The sequence below is a fragment of the Miniopterus natalensis genome, chromosome 12, assembly GCF_054644295.1.
Source record: "Miniopterus natalensis isolate mMinNat1 chromosome 12, mMinNat1.hap1, whole genome shotgun sequence".
NCBI classification, from domain to species: Eukaryota; Metazoa; Chordata; class Mammalia; order Chiroptera; family Miniopteridae; genus Miniopterus; species Miniopterus natalensis.
In genome coordinates this window covers 39,907,740-39,928,903 of record NC_142092.1, presented here as the reverse complement: position 1 = coordinate 39,928,903, position 21,164 = coordinate 39,907,740, and the positions used below count along the sequence as shown (strand labels likewise).

Sequence of the window (21,164 nt, the reverse complement as noted above, 5' to 3'; positions counted from 1 at the left end):
GAAAACATCCCTAAAAGCCTCGAGGGCTTCTATCCTGTCTCTCTCTTGTCGGAATGGTTGCTGTTTGGATTTTGCCGCAGTAAAATTCATTTCCTGTCCGTCGGGCTGTCCAGATTATACTTTGTCACACTCACAGGCCTGTCAGGCGGGAGCGTGGGTTAGCTGCGCGCAGCAGGAATTGGGGCGGCGGTGAGAAGCCCGGAGCCTTACGCTCACACAGTGAGCGTCTCCCTGTAGGGTCAACGGGTCAGAAGGGGGCAGGTGCCTGCTCCTGGATAAAAGCAGGAGCTCTGAGGCCCCATCATCCTGCTTCCCCTTCCTTACCGTGTGATCTCAGGCTTAGGGGAGTTAAGTAGCCACTGGTTTCATCTTCTGCAGCATGAGGTGTGCCCTGGCCGGTGTGGCTCCGTTTGGGCGTTGTCCCGTGCACTAAAAGGTTGCCGGTTTGACGCCCGGTCAGGGCACATGCTTGGGTTCTGGCTCGATCCCCAGTGGGGGAGTGCAGGAGGCAGCCGACTGATGTTTCTCTTATCAATATTTCTCTTTCTCTCCCTCTTCTCCCGTCTTCTCTCTCTAAAATCAACAAAAAACATATTTTTAAAAAGATGAGGGGTGTGTGTGCTTGTGTGTGTGTCAACAGCGTGGACATGGAAGGCCCTGGGTGGGTGGCATTATCATTAATAGGGATAAAAGCTAGGAAGAAGCACTGAAGGCATTTGTCAGCGAGAACCATCCACTGTGCTCTTGAGCTGCGATAGCCCATTTGGGGTAGAGAAGGTCCTTCCCATCTGTAATTTGTTAATTGAGCTCCTCAAATCCTTGGTGAGCGAAGCCAAGGAATAAATCCAGACATTCATTTAGCAAATAGTCATCAAGCATCAGCCGTGTACTCGCGAATCTTGCCAAGTGGTGTGGAAAAGGCAAATATAAGAGATGTGGCAATAGTGGCAAACATTCCAACGGGGGCAGGAGACATGGCAAACAGCTACACCGTAGGTAGGACTGCCGCCAAGCGAGGTGTCAAGTGCTTAGCAGTTTGGAAGTAGTCAGGGAAGATTTCTTGCAAAAGGTGGCATTGGAACTGGGCAGTGATAAGCGGTGGAAATTTTGGGGATTGGCATGTCAGGCCGCAAAACAGGCTTGGTTTAACCTTTACACTTACACGAAATGCTGGTTACTTATTTTCTCTTCCCAAAGGCCTGCAGTATTTATTTTTATAACACATTGGTATCTTGCTTTAAGCAAAACCAGAGTAGTTTGCAGTGGCCACAGACTTGGGCAGTGCCGGCAGCTCTCCACTCACATGGGGGGGGCACCTTCGTTGAAACCTGAGCAAACCTGGCAGGGCCAAGGCCAAGCCCAGTGTCTTCCGTTCGGAGAAAGGGTTGCTCATTACAAATGCAGTTCTAACTCAGGAGAGGGTGTCTCATGACACTTGATAAATTCTTTAATTTCTTTCATCTTTTATGGACACCAGCCAAAGTATTACATTTTCTAAGTGTACCTGGGGCCTTTTTTAAAATTGAGAGACTAGGAAAGAAGACATTTTGCCAAGACCGACTAGTTCTGTGGCTCTGGTGTTAACTCAGTTCTTTAGAATCCAGCAGCTGACCCATAGACACCAAAACTTTGGGGGGAAGACACACTGTGATTTGTACTTGCCCTATTTAGGGCCAGCTGGAGACCAGCCCTGTAGGAGGACCCATGGGAAGTTCCCTTTTCCTCTACTAGTTTGGGCCAATGTAGGGAGGGCTGAGGACAGCTGATGCACTTGTGAATCTCTGACCTGCCTTTTTCAGTAGAGCAGACATAATCTCTATCTTGGACTAGAAGAACTGACTGTCTAGAAAAGCACACGCCTGGATTCAGGGAATGGGCCTGCCCCGGTCTCTAAACTGAAAGTTCTTACATTCTGACTCTCTCTGAGTCTGCTGTTCCAACATGTTGCTGCCGAATTATTTCCTTATCTCTGTAACTGTTTCCAGTTTATTGAGTCTTGGCAGTGATGTACTCTTCCCCTCCCCCAACTCCTAACAAATGAGGCCTTGCTGGTGAAACAGCTTTTAGATGCTGAGGCATTAGGCAAAAAGAAAGTTCCACCAACTACTTTCTGACCATTGAACAACAGTACAATATAAGGTAGTTTTAGCATTATCAGCTCTCCTCATTTGCTCACTAGGAGGAAAGAGTAAAAAAAATACTTAAAAGCAAGCTGTTTAAAACTATGCACACATTTGACCTGGATCCCACCCCCCACCCCCTGCCTTTTCTCTGCTTTGCCAATATGTAGCTGAATAACAAAGATGAAAAGGAGAATCTGTAGGCAAGAGGGTGATTGTGATTCTTTGCAGGATGTGTTGTGACAGGCCGATCAGAGCTCAGATGGTGCAGACGGACACATTGCCAGACACGTTGCTCGTAGCTCAGACATCCGAGTGCCCGCCACTCGGCCCTGCGTGAGTCTCCCCTCATTTCAGCATTCAGAAGTCAAGAGCTGTTAGCGGAGGTGTTTTGTTTATGCAAAGTACAGCTTTTCCTTTCACCTCTGTAATTGAGGGGTCATAATGCTGCCTTAAGACCTCAAGGTTCTTATGTGATTCTAGAGTAATAATGTCTGTAACAATACACAGAACAAAGTGAAGCCCTAACCAGATACAGAATCCTAACACATCTCTCATTAAAGAGTTTAAGGAATTTTTTCCTGCAAGTGAATATAGGACAAAATTTGAAATTGCACATCAGGCCTATAAATGTGACTTCCTCTCCTTTCCTAGTGGACCTTCATCTCTCTTCCTGCCATCTCCCTTCCCCCCACACCAGCTCCCTAATAATTTTTCCTAGGACGAATAATTGATCATTGAAACTAAGCCCGGCCCAGGGAGAAAAGTCTCATGCCTTGTGAGCTCTGACTTTCTTATGATGAAATACCTGGGTTTTGTTCATTTTAAATGATTAATCAAGTACCTGCTTGTGTTTGGTGCTAAGCCAGGCACAGTCAGTCATGGGTCCTGTCTCAAGGGGCTTGTACTTCAGGAAGGGTAATAAAGCAAGAACATAAAGTATTGTGACACAGTATACTACAGTGTTAGTGTTACTGTATGATACATACCTTAACAAATACAGCTATGGGAGCTGAAAAAGAGGAAGAAAAAAATTATGAATACAGATGAATTTATGAAGGGCTTAGGATGGGTAGGATGTAGATCAGAGGTTGCAAAATCAAATGCCTTTAGAGGACCAAACAGGTAACCTAATGAGTAATACTATAAGGAGTGGTGGTGACTGGGGTAAACTGGAGAAGGCTCATCTCTCCTAATGGGGTTGCAACTTCTCAGGCCAAGCCAATGGTTGCCACCAGGGAATATAGGCCCCAAATTACTAGGTCTTATATTTCATGAAAATGTAGAAATCTACTCTTTTAGGTGAAATGTTCCAATTTTTGACAACTGGGAAACAAGCTAAGATCCCATGTGAATAAACATGTGTGAGCATGCACACACACACACACACACACACACACACATACACACAGTTATTAGGTTACAATCTCTGAACTGCGCAGGTCCATTTATACATGGATTATTTTTTCACTGAATGTACAGTCCGCCCTCCATATCCCTGGGTTTTACATCTCAGGATTCAACCAACCACGGATCGAAAACAGTATTTTCTATCCAGATTGGGAACCCACAAATGAGGGCCAATGGTAGGCATTGTTCTATTCCATTTTATATAAGGGACTTGAGCACCATGGACTTTGGTATCTGTGGGAGTCCTGGAACCAATCCCCTGTGGATACTGAGGGACTGTAGTTAAGTTTTAGGAGAATCAAAACTTACATGTTGATTTTTGACTGTGCAAGGGGTTGGTGCCCCTAACCCTGACACTGTTCAAGGGTCAACTGGACTCTTATTTAGTGTTTTCCTGACTGTAAATGATACGTGTTGCACAGCTTCACTGTAGAAAGGTAAGTTTTCTGTCCTGAAGGCACCAACTCTGATGGTCATCATTAAAATTCTAGAGACTACATTCACAGGCAGCTCCAACTATCTGTGTTGCTTCAGGTAACCTAGTTTACCCAGTGTGTACCGACTAAAGGTTACAACCCAAGCAGAAAGGAAAAAGCAATATCCAGCCATCCTCAATGCTTTCTCCACCCTGCACGAACAAACACCCCCCTCCCCTTTTGACAAACACATGTCTATTAAAGGCCAAGCTGACTCATACAGTGACTTTTGAGAATGAAATACAAGTGATGCCTGAACCCCAAGATGATATGTTGAACAAAGAATGTTCTTTGCTTTTTCAGGAACCTTGACTTCCTAATAAAAACCTAGCTCGTTTCGTTTCACCTGAATAAAATTTCTAGGTCAAAGTCAAATAAATTGTCTATACTAGCAGTTTGTTTAAGGCAGAGGCAGTCAAATAGCTCTGCCCTAAAAAGGCTCAAGGAAATGAAGTGGCCTGTCCTGTCAGAGAGTGAGACTGTCCCCATGATTGATTATTTGCTTACCAGGCCAGCAGGGCTTGCAAGAAATGTACCTGTGAAAACCAATGCCAGGTTTTGGTAAACTGGTCCTAAAAGTTAGTGAACTAAATAGATTCCTCAGCCCCTCAAAAGTTCTCTGATTCCAAACTTGATTTTTTTTCAAATATATTGAAGGATCTATATAACAATGGAATAAAAATGAAGATGCCTTTAAATGCTAATGTCTAAAACAAACAGCACTCCTTTTTGGCTCTGCTGGTGCTTTTTTTTTTCTTTCTTTCTCGTAATGAGACTAACATGCTAATCCGCCGCTGTGCTCCCGGGCACTTTGAGGCAGCGGCCAAGTGAATCCTGAAGCATGCTCCACCTTTGAAAAATTGGCCGGGACTCGAACAGTTCAGAGCAACACAGTAAACACTCTGTACATGTTTGCCGAGTGGAGAAAGCTGTTGATTCTGTCTGGGGACAGCAGAAGGACTTCCTGGGGCTGAGGTGACCTCTGACTCCGATTACGGCTTGATAGTAGGAAGGCGTCACCCCATAAAGAAGGGTGGGTAGCGACTTCCATGCCATAGATGCTAAGCAGAGCTCTAGCGTAGGTTTTATATTTATTACCTTTTTCTGTTTCCTGACCCATCTCCGTGCAGACTTACCCTTCCGCAGCCTCCGATTAAATGCTTTTGTTAAACTTTCCGTAATTTGTCCTCACTGGTTTTTTCATTCAGCCCTCAGACACTTATTAAGCATCCGCTCGTCTTGCCTCCGTGTTCCTGGGGAAGGCACTGCACCAAACGTAAAATTCCTGCAGATCTCCTCAGTCATTCTTGTCATGTCAAGAAATCACAGAATCCTGCCTGCTTTCATGGTCCCCATTCATTCAAAATGCTGAAAAATGTAAAGCATTTTATTGATTGAGGTTCTGTAGTTACAAACTATAGACGCTTGCTAACGTAAGTAAGGAAAGGAATTCATGGAAGGGCTTGGGGCGTGGTAGACAGAAGTGACCTCGCAAAGATGTCCACATCCTAAACCCCGAAACCTGTGAATACATTGCCTTACGTGGCAAAAGGGACTTTGCCGATGGATTAAGGCTCTTAAAATGGGGAGAATATCCTGGGTTGTCAGGTGGGCCCAGTGTAATCACGGGGTCCTTCTAAGAAGGAGGTAGGAGGGTCAGTCAGAGGAGATGCGATGAGAGAAGCAAAGGTCAGAGGGGTGGCATTGCTGGAAGGGAGGCCACAGGTCGCGGAATGCAAGTAGCCTCCGGATGCTGGAAAAGGCAAGGTATAAACAAACTCTCCCCAAGAAACACAGACCCATCAACCCCTTGATTTTAGCACTTCTAACCTCTAGAACTGTGAGATGATAAATTTGTGTGCTTGCATATGCGTGTTTATTAACATGAAATTCACATAACATACATAAAAGTAAACACTTGAAAGTGAACAGATCAGTGGCTCTTAGTACGTTCCCCACGCTCGGCAGCCATCTACCTAGTTCCAAAACATTTTCAGCCCCCAAAGGAAACCTGGTATTTATTAAGCAGTTTCTCATCCCTGCAGCCCTTCTCCTCCTGGTAACCACCAACCTGTCTTCTGTCCCTATGGATTTGCCTGCTCTGGGTATTTTATATAAATGGAATCATACAGTTTGTGACCTTTTGTGTCTGGCTTCTTTCGCTTTGCATGTTTTTAAGGTTCATCCATGTTGTAGCATGTGTCAGTATTTCATATCTTTTTATGGCTGAATACTATTCTGTTGTTTGGATATAGGACAGTTTGTTATCTATTTATCCATTGATGGGCATTTGGGCCTTTTTGACATTTTGGCTAATGTGTATAGTGCTGCTATGAACATGCATATGCATGTACTTATTGGAGTACCTGTTTTCAATTCTTTGGAGTATATACTTAGGAGTAAAATTGCTGGATCATGTAGTAACTCTGTGTAAGTTTTTGTTGTTGTTAATCCTTACCCGAGGATATATTTTCAATGGCTTTTCAGAGAGTGGAAGGGAAGGAGGCGGGGAGGCGGGAAGAGAGACAGAGGAAGGAACATCCATGTCTCACAGCAACTGGTTGCCTCCCCCACACGCCCAGACCTGGGAGTGAACAGCAACCCAGTAATGTGCCCTTGACCAGGAATCAAACCCGTGACCCTTTGGTGCACAGGCTGGCGCTCTAGTATTGAGACACACCAGCCAGGGCTAGTGTAACTTTTTGATGAAACGCCACAGTGTTTTCCTCAGCGCCTGAACCATTTTCTATTTGCACCAGCAAGATTCAAGGGTTTCAGTTTCTTCATATCCTTGTCAACACTTATTTTCCTTTTTATAAAAAACTATAGCTATCCTAGCAGGTATCCCACTAGTGGATTTTGGTTTGCATTTCTCTAATGACAAATAATGTTGAGCATCACTTTTTAGGTGTATATCTTACATATAGAATGCTATATTCAAGTCCTTTGCCCATTTTAAAATTGGATTTTGTATTTATGTTGACTTTATATATTCTGGATGCTAGACCCTTAATTTGTGTTGTGCTAAGCCACTGAGTTTGTTATAGCAGTAATAAAAAACAAATACAGAGGGACTCACAGAATTCAAGGAAATGTTAAACAGCAAGTTATGGGAAAGATGCTCTGGGATTCTGAGTAGCAGGAATTAATGGATGATCCATGTGAGACATTGCTTGTAAGATGTATCTATTCTGGTTGCTTTCAATTCTTGTGTTCTTGATTTAAGAGGGCAGAGTGGCTGGTATAGCCTATTAATGTTTGGTTGCTAGTTCAGAAGGTGGCAGATGTCCTTGATTGCTAGTACCACTGAGACTATGTGTAATTGAAATAGAAAGGCAAATGGATGCTAGAAAGGCAAAAACAATTCACTCCAGCATGCTAAGAAGGAAATAGTACAGAATAACAAAATAAACCTATTGTGATAGACTTCAGAGCTCTGACAGTCTAAGAGAGAAATCGAATTATAAGATGGGGAAGATGTAGCAGAAGACAAGCACCAGTAGAAAACATATGGGGCTTGTGGATAGACATCACAGATTGCATCAATAGAGGCATACCATCTGGGAAAAAGGAGGTGACGATTCTGTTTTGTTCTGCACTAGTCATGTCCTGCTTCAGATTAGGAATTCTGTATTGTGCTCCCCACCTTGAGAATCATACAGGCCAAACAGAGCATGTTCAGAGATGAGAGGCCAGAGACTGGAATCATGCCATTGGAGTAATGGTCAAGAAAATGGGCTGTTTAGATGAAAAAGGAAAGATTTGGGGCAAGAGGAGGCAGGCTGTGATAATTGTACTACTCAAAGTGGGGAGTTCTTAAGACCAAAGTAGCTGAACAAAATGGAAGTCTCTTTCTCGCTCACATCATAATGCAGAGGGGCCTGTGATGGTGGGAGCTGAGCTCAGCCTCGTGGATTATATGGTTCCACCTTCCTCCAGACCTTTGCTTCCTTATGGAGGAAAGGACGAAGGAGAAAGTGAGCATTCCGCATGCTTGCCTGTGTGAGTGTGAGTGTGTTCATGGTCCAGGCCTGGCACTCCTGCACATCCCTTCTGCCCACATTCCATGGGTGTAAATTCAGTCACACATCCACACCTGCTGCAAGGAATGCTGGGAAAAGCAGAATGTTGCTCAGAAAAAGACAGTGACATGAACATTAGTGAGCACAAGTCACTTTCCCAAGACCATGCATAGTGGGCCCACAACTCTGGGGAAGCAAGATGGGTTAATTATCAACCCCCAGGGAAAAAAGAAGGAAGGAAACAAGAATCCCCGCCTTTGCTCTTTGTTCTCCTTAGCTGGCCTCTTCATCTTGCTTTTCCATGCATTTCTTTCTCTTTTCCTTCCCCTTCACAGGATTTAGCTTTTTGTTGACTCTGACTTCATGACTTATGAACTTTGATCTTCATTTCCTGCCTCTCTTTGTTTTAATTATGATTATGTGGCTTCAGCTAAAGGTTTTAACTCTAAATATAGTGGTTAGAGCCGACTGATGGCTCATGGTCCAAATGTGACTTGAAGTCTTGGCAAATTCAAGTGTGTGTGTATGTGCAGTATTGTGTGATATCCAGTTAAATTCCAGATATATGTTTTCCTTGAAATACCAGAAGATCGGGCAACTCTGGGTCTGCACTGCATGCCTGTATGGGCAAAACCCAGCAAGAATAGAAGGCATGCACTCTCCATGATGCCACAACCTTTACTACTCCCTATTATATTCCCAGTGCTGAGATCTACAGGCAGTTTCCACTTATCATCACGTGTGTGCTATCATCTTTTTAAACACTCTTCTCTCTCTATACTTTTCTGATCCCTCCTTCACTGTTGTAGGCACTTGAGTTTGAAATCATTGGCTTTTCTTGCTGCCACTGCAGCTGAAACATTGGTTGGAATGGAGGGTTTGGAAGGGGGGGTGTTACAGCACTGAAGACTAAATGGGTTGGAGGTGGAGGGTTGACCAAAGGATGCCAGGTTGTTTATTTGATGGTACAAGAGAGGCCAGCTGGTAGTATAGAGCAGTGGTCTCCAACCCTTGATTGTGGATCCCATCAATAAAATAATATTTGCATTTGTGCTCCTCAAAGTGGGAATTATTACTTAAAAATTACATGCATATACTGCTATTATTTACAGATGTAATATACTCTCAAGGTCATAATTAAAGATGACTATAAATCCGTATTCCAGATAATCATCATTATAATTTTGGATTTCTGGACCAACTTCTTAGTTGGCAGGTTTAAGTTCTTAATGTTATGTTTAATTGGCAGCTTCTTGGCATTACTTAAACCTCTTATACATTTGTGAAAGTTCATTTAAGTGAAACTAGATAATGTGTCCCATACATTCTGTGACATACACATTTCAGCCTATTGCAGTAAACTGCATGGGGTTGAACAAATAGGTCACCTCTCTCAACCCCTCCGAGTTGCAGAATTTTATTTCCACCCTTTCTCATGATTCTTTCCCACAACCTGATGGGATGCCATTTGACAGATCAAACAAGTGAAGGTACCTGTGTTTGTTTAGATTTAAAAGTTTTAGATAAAAATAATGTAAATAGAAGTTTATTTTCTTCCTATGGATCAGGGAAGTGTCTCGTTTGTCCCCTGGATGACTCACATTGGGTCCAGCCGTGGAGGGTTAAAGCCTTGCTACTCAAGAAGTAGTTCCCAAACCAGCACTGGCATAATCTATGAGCAAGATAGAAATGCAGATTCCAGACCACACCTCAGACCTACTGAGTCAGAATCTGCATTTTAACAGGAACCCCGGGAGATCTGTATGCACAGAAAAGTTTTAGAAACACTAGTGAAAAGGCCAACCAAGGATATTTTGTGGGGAGGGGTGGGAGAGGGCAGGAGGCATGTAGGAGATCATGGAATCTCGTCATAACCTTGTAGACACTAGATGTGGCAGTTAAGATGTTCAGCATCTGCCCAGACTCACACTAAGAAATGGGTCAGTCAGAGCCAATAGAACTAATCGGAAAAGAATTTTTTAAAAAGTCCCTAACCCCTCAACCAACAAGATAAAACCAGAACACTTAAAATCCTAAACAAAAGTTTACTGGAATTTCATGAACTTACAGAGAAAGCATTTATTTTGAAATCTGCAGTCAGACTAGTCCAGATTCCTTGAATGAGGTTTTCTGTTGCCAGAGCTTTTCCACATTTCCCAGCTGCCTGCAATTTATCTGCCTTCCTAGCTGAAGCTTAATAACTTCAGGCATAAAGTTAATGTGCTCTTGCCTCCCTTGATTTCTTTCTTCCTGTTCCTCCAAATTTGAACTCAGTCTTTAAGGCCTTGCCTCCATTTCCTGAGCAGATTCACAGAATTTGCTGTCTCCTAATTTGTTTGGGAATTAGGTCTATTAGAGATGGGATGAAACTCTTGCATATCCCAAGACATCTAGGTCTTCCACCCATGAGGGCTTCTGGGGAATCTCTGTGCATCCTTCTATATGCGGTTTGGCCCAAACAAATTTCAGACGCTAGCACTGCTGAAGTCAGTGGGGAGCCTGATTTAACATGGCTGAGTAGAGGTGTGAAAACACAAGCTGCCAGCCAGATGGAGGTGTCCATCAATGCAATGGCTCTGACACCCCCTGGGTACTGCTGCATGTCCTGAGAATCAAAGATAAGCAAGACCAGGCCTCTGACTTACAGAATTCAGTGTCTTGTGGCATATATAGATTTGTAGGCAGATATTTTGGCAACCACAGATATGTCATACAACAATTGAAATATGTAGGAGGTGTCAAGTGATAAGAGTGGAGTCAGTGATTAAATTTTGTGGCAGCCAAGATGACTGGGCAAAGGGGGCTGTGTGTGAAAGTTAAATAATATTTGTCTAGTGGACTGGAGAGAATAAAAAGAAATCCAGATAGATAGACTAGATTATGCAAAATGGACATGCGAATTGGTGTTGGCCACCTGCAAGGTCAAGGTGATGGACAGGATCTCAGGAGGGGCAGGTGGACAGTGACTAAGGAGTCTGGATTTTATCCTGGTAGACAATGTCTCGCAAACCAGGGCGTATGGAACTGGGGTGCAGAGTAGTAGGGGAGGGGTGAATCTGCAAACAAAGGAGGAGGCCAGAAAGTTGGTAAAGCTGTAGTGGGCAGTGGAAAAGTGGGAACTGACCAAAGTCGGGGGAAAGCACAGCACCGAGGGGCTGCTGAAATTGTAAACTAGCACTGAGCAGCAGCACCTGTCTCAAGGGTTCTTCAGATTCTTTGGGGCTTTCATGGGTAGAGTAGGATCAGCAAGGGTTGGAGCTTTGGGTGCCATGGCTGGACAAACACTGGGAAGTGAAAGTAAAGTGTCATTGAAAGGGGGTTAAAATGATAGAACCATGTGTATTATTTTAAAAATGATAGAACCACCTGGTCCAGACTGCGTAAAAAAGAAAATGAAGCCAGGAAAGAAAATAATTTGAGGGAAAATGGGGGCAAAAGGAACCCAAAGTATTGATGAGCTCCAGGAAGCTGAGTTGAACGGAAGCTGTGGTCAGAGAGTGAGATGTTACCATTTAATATTTCACACGGGGAAGGTGCCAGTGGATGTTGAGGTCTGGGGTGCCAGACTTCCCCTGAACCTCTTCCTCTGTGAATTAAGCTTGGCCTATCCCCTGTATTTATTTAAGGTGGTGGGAGATCCACCAGCAGATGAAGTTGGATGATGGGAGAGCATGACAAGGATTCACAGTAATGTGGGATCAAGGCTGATTCTTCTGGGCGGTCAGGAGCCCTGGGGCCTAAGGAGTCTGTGACTTAGTCGAACTGTGGGAACAGGAGCTTTCTGTCACTTGAGATTCAACTTTAGTGACCTGCCTAGTTCATCTAGCATTTATTTGCTAAACGAGAGGATCTGATTGGGTTGATTCTGTCAATACCCAAACCAGTCTTTAAAAATTTTTTAAATTGATTTTTAGAGAGAGAGGAAAAGAGAGGGAGAGAGAGAAACACTGATGTGAGAGTGTAACATTCATTGGCTGCCTCTTGCACACCCCCTACTGGGTTTTGAGCCTGCAACCCAGATGGGCAACCTTTCAGTGCACAGGACGATGCCCACACAACTGAGCAACACTGGCCAGGGCCAAACCAAAGTCTTTTGTATCAAATCTCTAAAAGTGGATCTCCTTATGCTTGGCCGATATGTAGCTGTGTGAGACTAGGATCTGGATGCAGGGTGAGCGTCTAGGGCAGAAAACTCTTCTAACAGTTAGTATACGCAGGCACACGGACTCATGTTATCATTACAACAACCTCATGGTGTAGGTACTATACTGTCTTCGCTTCACATACGAGGAAGCAGGTGTGTAGTGGTTAAATGACTGGCCCATGTTTACACAGCTAGGAAATGTCTGGCTGTGGAGTCTATTCTCAGTCTCTATGTGGCTGGCTGATTCTGAAAATAAACGATTCCAAACATGTTTCTTCAAAGGTGGCAGCAGGCTTCATGGTTTCCTTGCACAGCCGGCCACAGACTAGCAAATAAATAAGGTTCCACAAGGTCCCTATAAACGAGGGCCCTTCTCCTCCCACCCATACCCCTCCACCCCAAGCCTTTGAGAACTCCCAGTGGATCTAGTTAGCCATAAGGTGACAATATAATTTATCAGTCAAACTGGGACAGTCAGAGAGTAAAAGTGGGTGCTATTAATTATGCCAGCACCACAGGCACAAACTAGGACTTTCTGGGCAAACCAGGGCACAGGGTTCCTTTAGCTGTATGTTCTATTTTAATAATTGAAAGAAGCTGCAAGTGGACCTGTAATATTTCCAACCTGCCAGAAGAAGACAAAAATTCCCAAATCTCAAATTCCAAAAAGCCTGGTTGAATAGATCTTGAAGGAATAAATGGCAGAGTTTCAGTCTGTCCTAAAGAGGTGTGTGGAAGAAGATAGGAAAGAATCGCTGAGAGCAAGGAAGGGACATAGCTGGTGTTAAGTAAGAAATGCCCTAACCTGTAGAGAATTTTCATAAGAATGTATCTGAGCCAAACTGACGATTGCCGGAAAGCAAGATCTCAAATGCTCCCTAGAATGGCAGTTTGCAGCTTCTTTTATGCACTTGGAATTAAGGAGGGAATGTAAAGGTTACATGAAGGTGGGAGAAAGCAAGGTGGGAATTGGATTGCAGGATAGTTAACAAGATTATGTGCCGTCATGATAGTGGCTTCTGAGGGTCTGAAAAGAGGCCTTACAAAGGTGTTAACCTAGATTCACAGAAACAATGGACAGGCCTGGCTTTAGGCAAAGACAAAACCTTAAAAGTTAAATGCTGGGGGCATGACTACCCACCATGACCAGCCCACTTAGAGATCAGCTCACCCTGGGAGGTTACTTTCTGCAGACCCCTTTTTTCATCCACACTGCAAAGTGCAAACAGGCCACATTTTGCAATAACTTTTGTCCAACCACTTCACAGTTGAACAAGTTAATACTTGCCATTGACTTAAAGAAATCAGTCAGCAGACCCAAAGGGAACATGAAATCCAGTTAGTTGAAATGTGTCTGGGGGAGAGCTTGGGGTCCATTCAGCATTTCTTGCAGTGGAAAGTAACCTTAAATGGCTAACGGAGAAATAATAGGTCTTTGAAAAGCCCAGGACCAGAGATTTCAGGAATCAAGATTTCCTTTGAATTTGCAATGCTAACATCACTTTACATAACTGGAGAAACTTGATTTTTGGGAAATTGTAAGAATGTGCCCCAAGGTCATCGAGCTATCATGAGACCAGAACCAGTACCAGCTTGGGCAAGTTGCTGGTCTCTGGTTCCAAATTTTTGTCTTTGTTGTTAGGGGAGGGTATGGCTTGGGGTACCCCCCATCTGGAACTTCTAATCCCGGCAGTATTTGGGTCAACAGTTGAGGGGTGTGTGTGTGTGTGTGTGTTGGCACAAAGTATTATGACCTGAGGACAATTGTCAACCCCCTTGCTCTGTTCCTTTGAATTCACTTGTACTCTCAGCCGTGGAATGATGACTCTTGATTTGTTCAGGGTGCCCGAGGGCCAGCGCACGGTCTGGTACTCCAACTTCATAGGAGTGCCGTAGGACGGGACCAGTGCCACAGATCTCAGAGTTCCTGATATGGGGGAGCGGCAATTTCCCCTTGTAGTTCTGGCTGGCGTAAGAACTAAATTGACATGAGACAGATTAATAGGAGAAAATAACCGAATGTAATTATGTATGTACATTTGGGGGTTCCATAGAATAAAAGACCTGGGGACAAATTGGGCAGATTAGACTTTTATGCCATCTTGAGCTAAGGAGGAAGGAGGAGGGTATTGGTTTGTACTTCAAAGGGGAGGAAGGCAGTTGCCATGGAGATAGAAAGCAAACGTTTGGTAAACCAATGTTTGCTGCCATCTTTAACCATGGGACCCAGAGAGGACTATGCTCAAACAGGCTTTGCCAGGTTCCTCCCTGTGTGTCACGCCCAGTTCATATTAAAGTATAGTTATTTATGATGATAGCTAGAGCAGGTCTTCTATCTAAATTCTTTTAGGTTGTTAGGGGGAAGGTCAAAGCTTCTTTCTGAGTCTTTTATTTCTTAAAAATAACCAGCTTAAGCTTAAAATCATCAGAATCCCCCAAAAGGGCCTATTTTGGGGTGGCAAACCCTCCTCCCCCTCACCAGGTACAGGCATCTTCATTCCATCTTCTGCATCTCACTCCCAACCTCCCACAGCTGGATGGGCCAGAGGCAGTGACTCAGCAGTCGCCCCACACATTTTAACCAGTGTTGTCCTGTGGTCTGAAGTAAGGGCCACAGCATTCTCTACGGCCACGAGGCTGTGTTTTGGATGAGAGTCAGTTTGGAAAGATTGATTACGTGTGAAAACCATGGAGCTCTAGTTTACTGTAGTATTTTAGTGGCCTTACAGCCTCTGCCCCTCTCACTCAGCTGGGCCATTCCCTTTCCTGGTAATGAATCCTCCTTATGTTTGAAGCCTATTTCTTTATAAGGACAAACTTGTGCAGAAATGAGGTGCTTGAGGGTTTCTACTGAACTACAATATGGGAAACTAGAGGACCAGGTTTTAAGTGAGATAAGTGTTGGAAGAACAGTCATCATTGTTTAAACTGAGGCTCTGGTTATACTTGCATAAAAAATTTTTTTTCACTCATTCAATTTTTTAAAATTTTGTGTTTTTAGTTCTGTGCTTTTTAAATTTTTCAGTTATAGTTGACATACAATATTATATTAAACATTTATATAACTTACACGGTGATCACTCTGGTAAGTCTAGTACCCACCTAATACCATACATAGTTATTACAATATTATTGACTCTAAATTTTGTGAGTTTTAAGGTAGCCCGTGCTAATCTATATCTTAAGATTGTAGTAGCATGTGACCAAACTCGTTCTTTTTGTATTATAGGTTGGTATTTTTCACCATTGTACCCATTCCAACAGTTGAGTCATATTGGAAGCACAATGCAGAACAAGTTCTAAGCAAGTTTTTCAAGTGATATAAAACTGTCATTGGCCCTAGACACAATAGAGTTTTCTAGAATTATGTGAGAGACCAAAACCGCAGAACCGCTGATGCAGGATAGTCCCAAAGGTCCTCAGATAAAAGTGAGGCAGGACTTACTCTTGTTGCCATGGCCATTTATTGATTCACTCTGCCGCCCTTGGCCTAATGTTTATGGCTTCTGATGATGAGTGTCCTGACACTGCCGTGATATGAACTTGGAGTGGTGAGAGAGGAGTATTTATGATTTCTTTGTTTACTTCCATAAAAAACATGACTCCTTGGAGAACAAGGGTTTTGAAACCATTTGATGGGAAAAAAACAAGTTTACTGCAGAGCTGAGTAAGTGGCAGAGCCAGACAGTGGGGTGCTGGGATCTATCAGAGCCTGGGGAAGTTATGAGTTTACCATCAAAACAGCCCCCCAGAGCCCTAATAATGTGACCAGCAGTTCCAAAGTACCTCCTTCAAAATCTTTCTGTCTTCCTGCTTCAGATTCTAGAGAGCCCTCTTTGAAAGGGGTCAATAAATAGGCAAGGTCTCAGTGTGTTTAATTTATAGATAGGTAATAACAGAAATATAAGGAAGTTACACTAGAATGATTCCAATTACACTGATGGTAAACTAGCTCCCTCCTGAAAGCCCGTTGGCAAAGAGAAGCCTTATCTGCCTGGTGACAGCCTTGAGGGGAGGAAGGGTGCCCCACTATTGGAAGATGGGTGGCCTTGTGTGTGTGTTTTAAAGCACCTTGATTAGAATCCACTAAAAGGCTGTGGCTACCAGACCCACTGCCTAAATGTCTAAATAAATGAAGAATAAGCTACTGTCAAGGTCTGAGAACTACATTCTTTTACTGTTATACTAACCAAATCAGCAAAGCTCTGAACTTCCATTTTGGGGAAAATGGGACTTATCTGAAATTCTTCCTTTGAAGTGTGGATTGTTTAAAAAAATATGGGGCAGCCTGGCCGGGTGTGGCTCAGCAGTTGAGCGTCGACCTAGGATCCAGGCGATCAGGGTTCGATTCCCGGTCAGGGCACATGCCCGGGTTGTGGGCTCGATCCCCAGTCGGGGGCGTGCAGGAGGCAGCCGATCAATGACTCTCTCATCATTGATGTTTCTCTCTCTCTCTCCCTCTCCCTTCCTCTCTCTGAAATCAATAAACATATATTTTTTAAAATTAATAAATAAAAATAACAAAATATGGGGCAGATGCTCCCCTTACCCCTAAAGCAGTAAATTCAGGTGTTTAAGTTCATATAGCCCGGTAATAAGTTAAATGAGTTCTTGAGTAATTTTAACTTACGATGAAAGAGTTTCCCTCCTATTAACACTTAAAACAGCTTATGGATACACATTAATATATCCAAGTGCTTTGGTGTCTAGCCTAAAGCCCTTACTTTATGATTTCTTGCAGAGGACTAGGAATATAACTGTTCCAAAGGATACTTCTGTGTGATTTATTAGAGTTCTGTGCATGCGCATACTACTACTAATGGAAAAGACTAGAATTTAGCAAGGAAGAGAAATAAGTTTCTGTGCTACTGGTTTATAATTAGGGTTCAGATGTTTGACATTTTTAGGTTAACAATGAGGCTCATATTTTCATACTGTCATTTACTCTGAAAAACATTTTCTGTTTCTGAGAACAGTCATAAATTAGAGGAAGTTTAAAGTGTTCATCCAACCCTTTTGTCCCTGAGTTGTTATTAGATAGAGTTATGGAACATATATCATCTCCATAAAAGTTTAAGGGGGAAAGTATGGGTTTTTAAACAGTGGAGAATATAAGAAATTACTGACTGGAAAAGTCATTTGTAATAATAATGTAAGGAATGTGGAGAGAAAGGTGGGAAACAATACCCTTTAGGCCACATCTAATTTGGGGGGCTATAACACCATGTTAACTCATTTTTTTAATAAAGCTACACAAATATGTCAACTAGAAATCTTCAGTGGTAGTATCATTAAATAGTACAAGGTGAAGATGTTAATTTGTAAAAATAGGCTCTTTCTGAAACTGTGTCTTAAGCAGGGAAATAAAAGCTATATACATTTATGCTTTCTTTTTTTCTCTTTTTTTTTTTTGATATTTAAAACTGCTTTATTAACTTCACAATATATAATAAGTATCTTTCCATGCACTAGGTAAAATTCTCCTGCTAACAAAATCTCTCAGGCTGGGTCAAAAGCACAATATTCAACTAGAAGCTGGTAAAACCCATCAGAAACAAGTGACATCAAAAGATTTACAACAAAGGTACATTACAAACATGTATGTTTAGAAAGTAGGTGTCTCCCTATTAACTTAAGAGGAAACATCAGGATTCAAGGCATAAGGCAAAACTCATCATGATGGTCATGGCGAGGGGGGTCAGTGCTAACTGCCCGCAGACCATGACTTAACTGCTTTCCCCTCAGCTTTTCCATCGGCTGTCTCATCTCCTCCCCAACCCTTTCCCTGTTCTCTTGTCCCATCCTTGCCTGTGGCTCTCCAAGCCTCTGACCCCCGTCCACTCTCTACTGCAGGATGGGCTGCTGAACACGGAACCGTCTACGATTTCCTCTTGGCACACAATATTCACCAGCTTCCAGAGGGAGGGCCAGGGGCTCTCCTTTATTAACATTTTGTTCTTTTTCACCCTTTTCTTCATTTTCCTGTTGGGCATTTTCCATGTTGAGAGCTTTCACCACTTGTTCCTCTTTGGACGCCTTTACTCCTGCTCCGCTTTCCCTGGGCCCGATGCACAGGGCCGCGGGAAGCTGGTGCCCAGACCGGATTGACGACTGCTCTCTACACTTATGCTTTCCAACTTTACATGGGAAGTAAAGTGTCTTACATTTAAAAAAAAATTCTGATAATTTAAACTTAAAAAAATATTCAGGACACTATCACCAGCTAAAAATAAGAATATGTGGATTCTAAAATGCACCAGCCGTAATTATTTTAACCTATGTCTCGATCTCTGGACAAACAGCAGGCAGTCGTTCTTTCAACACCCTTCTCTCATCCCCATGCACCACTCACTATACTCCCCAGCCTCTCTCCCTTAACAAGCCATAACATAGAACTGAAAACCCACAGAACAGTAGTTCTGTGCTTAGCCAAAGATTTTTTTTTTTTTTAATATATCTTTATTGATTTCAGAGAGAGGAAGGGAGAGAGAGAAAGATAGAAACATCAATGATGAGAGAGTCATGGATCGGCTGCTTCCTGCATGCCCCCAACTGGGGATCGAGCCCGCAACCGGGGCATGTGCCCTGACCGGGAATCGAACCCTGATCACCTGGATCCTAGGTTGACGCTCAACCGCTGAGCCATGCCTGGCAGGGCTTAGCCAAAGATTTTTATTTCTCAGTTTAAAAATATACAAGAGTAGAAGATTTTTTATGTTTTATCATCTTAACAATAAATGCTCACCACCTCACCAATAGAAAATTCATTGCAGTGACATTTCAGCACCACGGATAGCACCACCTGGGGCTGCTTCCCCCTCCCCAGTTTTACTCACGCCACCTCTGGTCTGACAAGTGGGGCTAGAGATGGCTGTGTTGCCGTGAAATGGCAGTTCTTACAAAATTCACTACATATTAAATTCACCTGAAGAACTTTAAATATTCCAAAGTCCAGCCCCCACCACCCTGACCACGTAAACCAGAATATCTGAGGTGGGTCCCAAGCATTAATACTTATTAAAGCTTCCCAGCCTTAACACCAATAGAAATTGGTAATTTCCTGATAAGGCGAGTTTCTTCTAAACTAGAGATTCCCAAACTTAATTGCCTCTTAGAATTACCCAGGTAGCTTAAAAAATAAAATCATTGCCAGGGTTTGTACGTAGCCATTGTAACTCAATTAGCCTGAGAAGGGGCATAGACATCACTAGTTTTCAAAATATCTCAGGTGATTATAACTTGCAAGGGTTGATCAACAGTACTCTAAGACCTGGAGTTAATTTTTTTTTAAGTGGAAAGTTTAGGCAACTTTGATATTTCAATAGGAGCCCCACATTCTAGAAGGAAGCAACGTCTAGTTTTTATGACATTGGACTTGAAGTTGAGAAACTTGGATTTTATCCCTATTTGAAATCAAGTGGGACCCCAACAGCTACCTTCTGCTCTTATGAAGTGTGAAATCATAACCTTCTACCAACTTGTCCACAAACATTACCTTTTGTCTCCAGCTAACATTGGAGATTTCAAACTATCCTCTAGGGAAGTTAAACATTTCATTAGCAATCTCATTTACTTTACCCACAGTGAGGCATATCTCTGGCTGATTACTTGTCTTTAATAAGTTGGGAGTGTGTGGCAGACATCAGTTAGTGTCACCAAATATTTTGCGTGTTTTTACTCCTCCCTTACAGTTATATTGGAACCATGTGACTCTTAGCAGAGAGTCCCTTCTGGGACAATGTAGGTAAGAGCCCAGGTGTCTCCTATTTCTCTTCCTTTGCTGCCTCAAGGTTGGGTGTACCACATGTTGTAGATAGCATAGCTTTGTCGTGGAGGAGGGCCGCCTGCCTGCAAGAGATTGAGCGTAAATAAACACGCTATTGAGATTATATATCAGAGCTTGTCCAATGTGATGGTTACTGTTAATTATATATCACAAGACTCTCAAAGATTCATGAATATTCCTGAGAGCGCCAGCTGATTTCAATCCTTATGTTCCCACCCATTTAAAAGCAAGAGGAGAAAATGTATATATATTAATCCTTATGTTCCTACCTATCCAGTCTAAGAGGAGAAATAGTATACCAGTATATGGACTCCAGATTATATCAGTGTTTTTTTTCTTTCATTAGTTGTTATTAGCTGTAATGCATGTATATAACCATCTTTTCAGATTTGTGGTAACCTGAGGGAAAAACCCTTTATTTCACCTGAAATTATCAAACAACTTCTTTAATTCATAAGAAAGACACCAGAAGTCATTATTTCTGTCAACCTCACCTCTTCATACCTGAAATGCCCTTAAGGACAAGCTTGATCTTTCTGCTGCTGAGACTGGTTTTATCACCGCGCACTGGCCTATACTCAGTGGAAACTTGCTCCTCCTTGTGTCCTGCAGGGTCTCTCTCTGCTAAGCCGATTGTGTGCTGTGCTCCCCCTGCTTCCCTTCTTTCTTGAGGGGGAGCTAGTAACATGCGAACCCCAAAATTTACCCCAGCCTCGAGTCTAATAACCACAGAGAAGCAGACACGTTAAAACAAAACCAACCAACCAACCAAACAAAAACAAACAAATGGTGGTACCTAAATGGTACAAGAAGTCTAGTTGTTTTGGGCCACTGACTGTCTTTTAACTGTGATGATGGTTCTTGAGCTGATGTCAAGCATCCTGGTCTCCTAGAGGTTGTGATGAAAGACCTTCCTCATTCTACTGCTCATGCCTCGCCTTCCCTCATTCCTTCCTCACTATCAAGGAGCCTTCAGATGCCCAGGTACTGAGAAATGTACCCAGTATATTCAATTGCCTGAGCACAGGCCGATCACATCCCAGTGGAAGCTAAAACCTAGACCTTCATTATTCATGCTCCCCTTTCCTGCAACCCCAACATCCTTTATGCAAAAAAATTCATCTTACGTTGTTCTCTGGAAATTTTCAACGTCTGAAAAAAGTAACTTTCAAGCAGGCTATTAAAATAACCTATAACCTAATTTTA

At 42.9% G+C, this 21,164-nt stretch overlaps 1 protein-coding gene and 1 pseudogene across 1 annotated transcript in view; one reads left to right on the top strand and one right to left on the bottom strand.

Annotated features, from left to right (window-relative positions):
- The window catches only part of GNA14 (G protein subunit alpha 14), a 121,439-nt gene that overhangs the window by 30,858 nt on the left and 69,417 nt on the right, over positions 1-21,164 (top strand). The window lies entirely within an intron of this gene.
- Positions 17,825-20,646, bottom strand: LOC107544873 (protein BEX1-like; annotated as a pseudogene).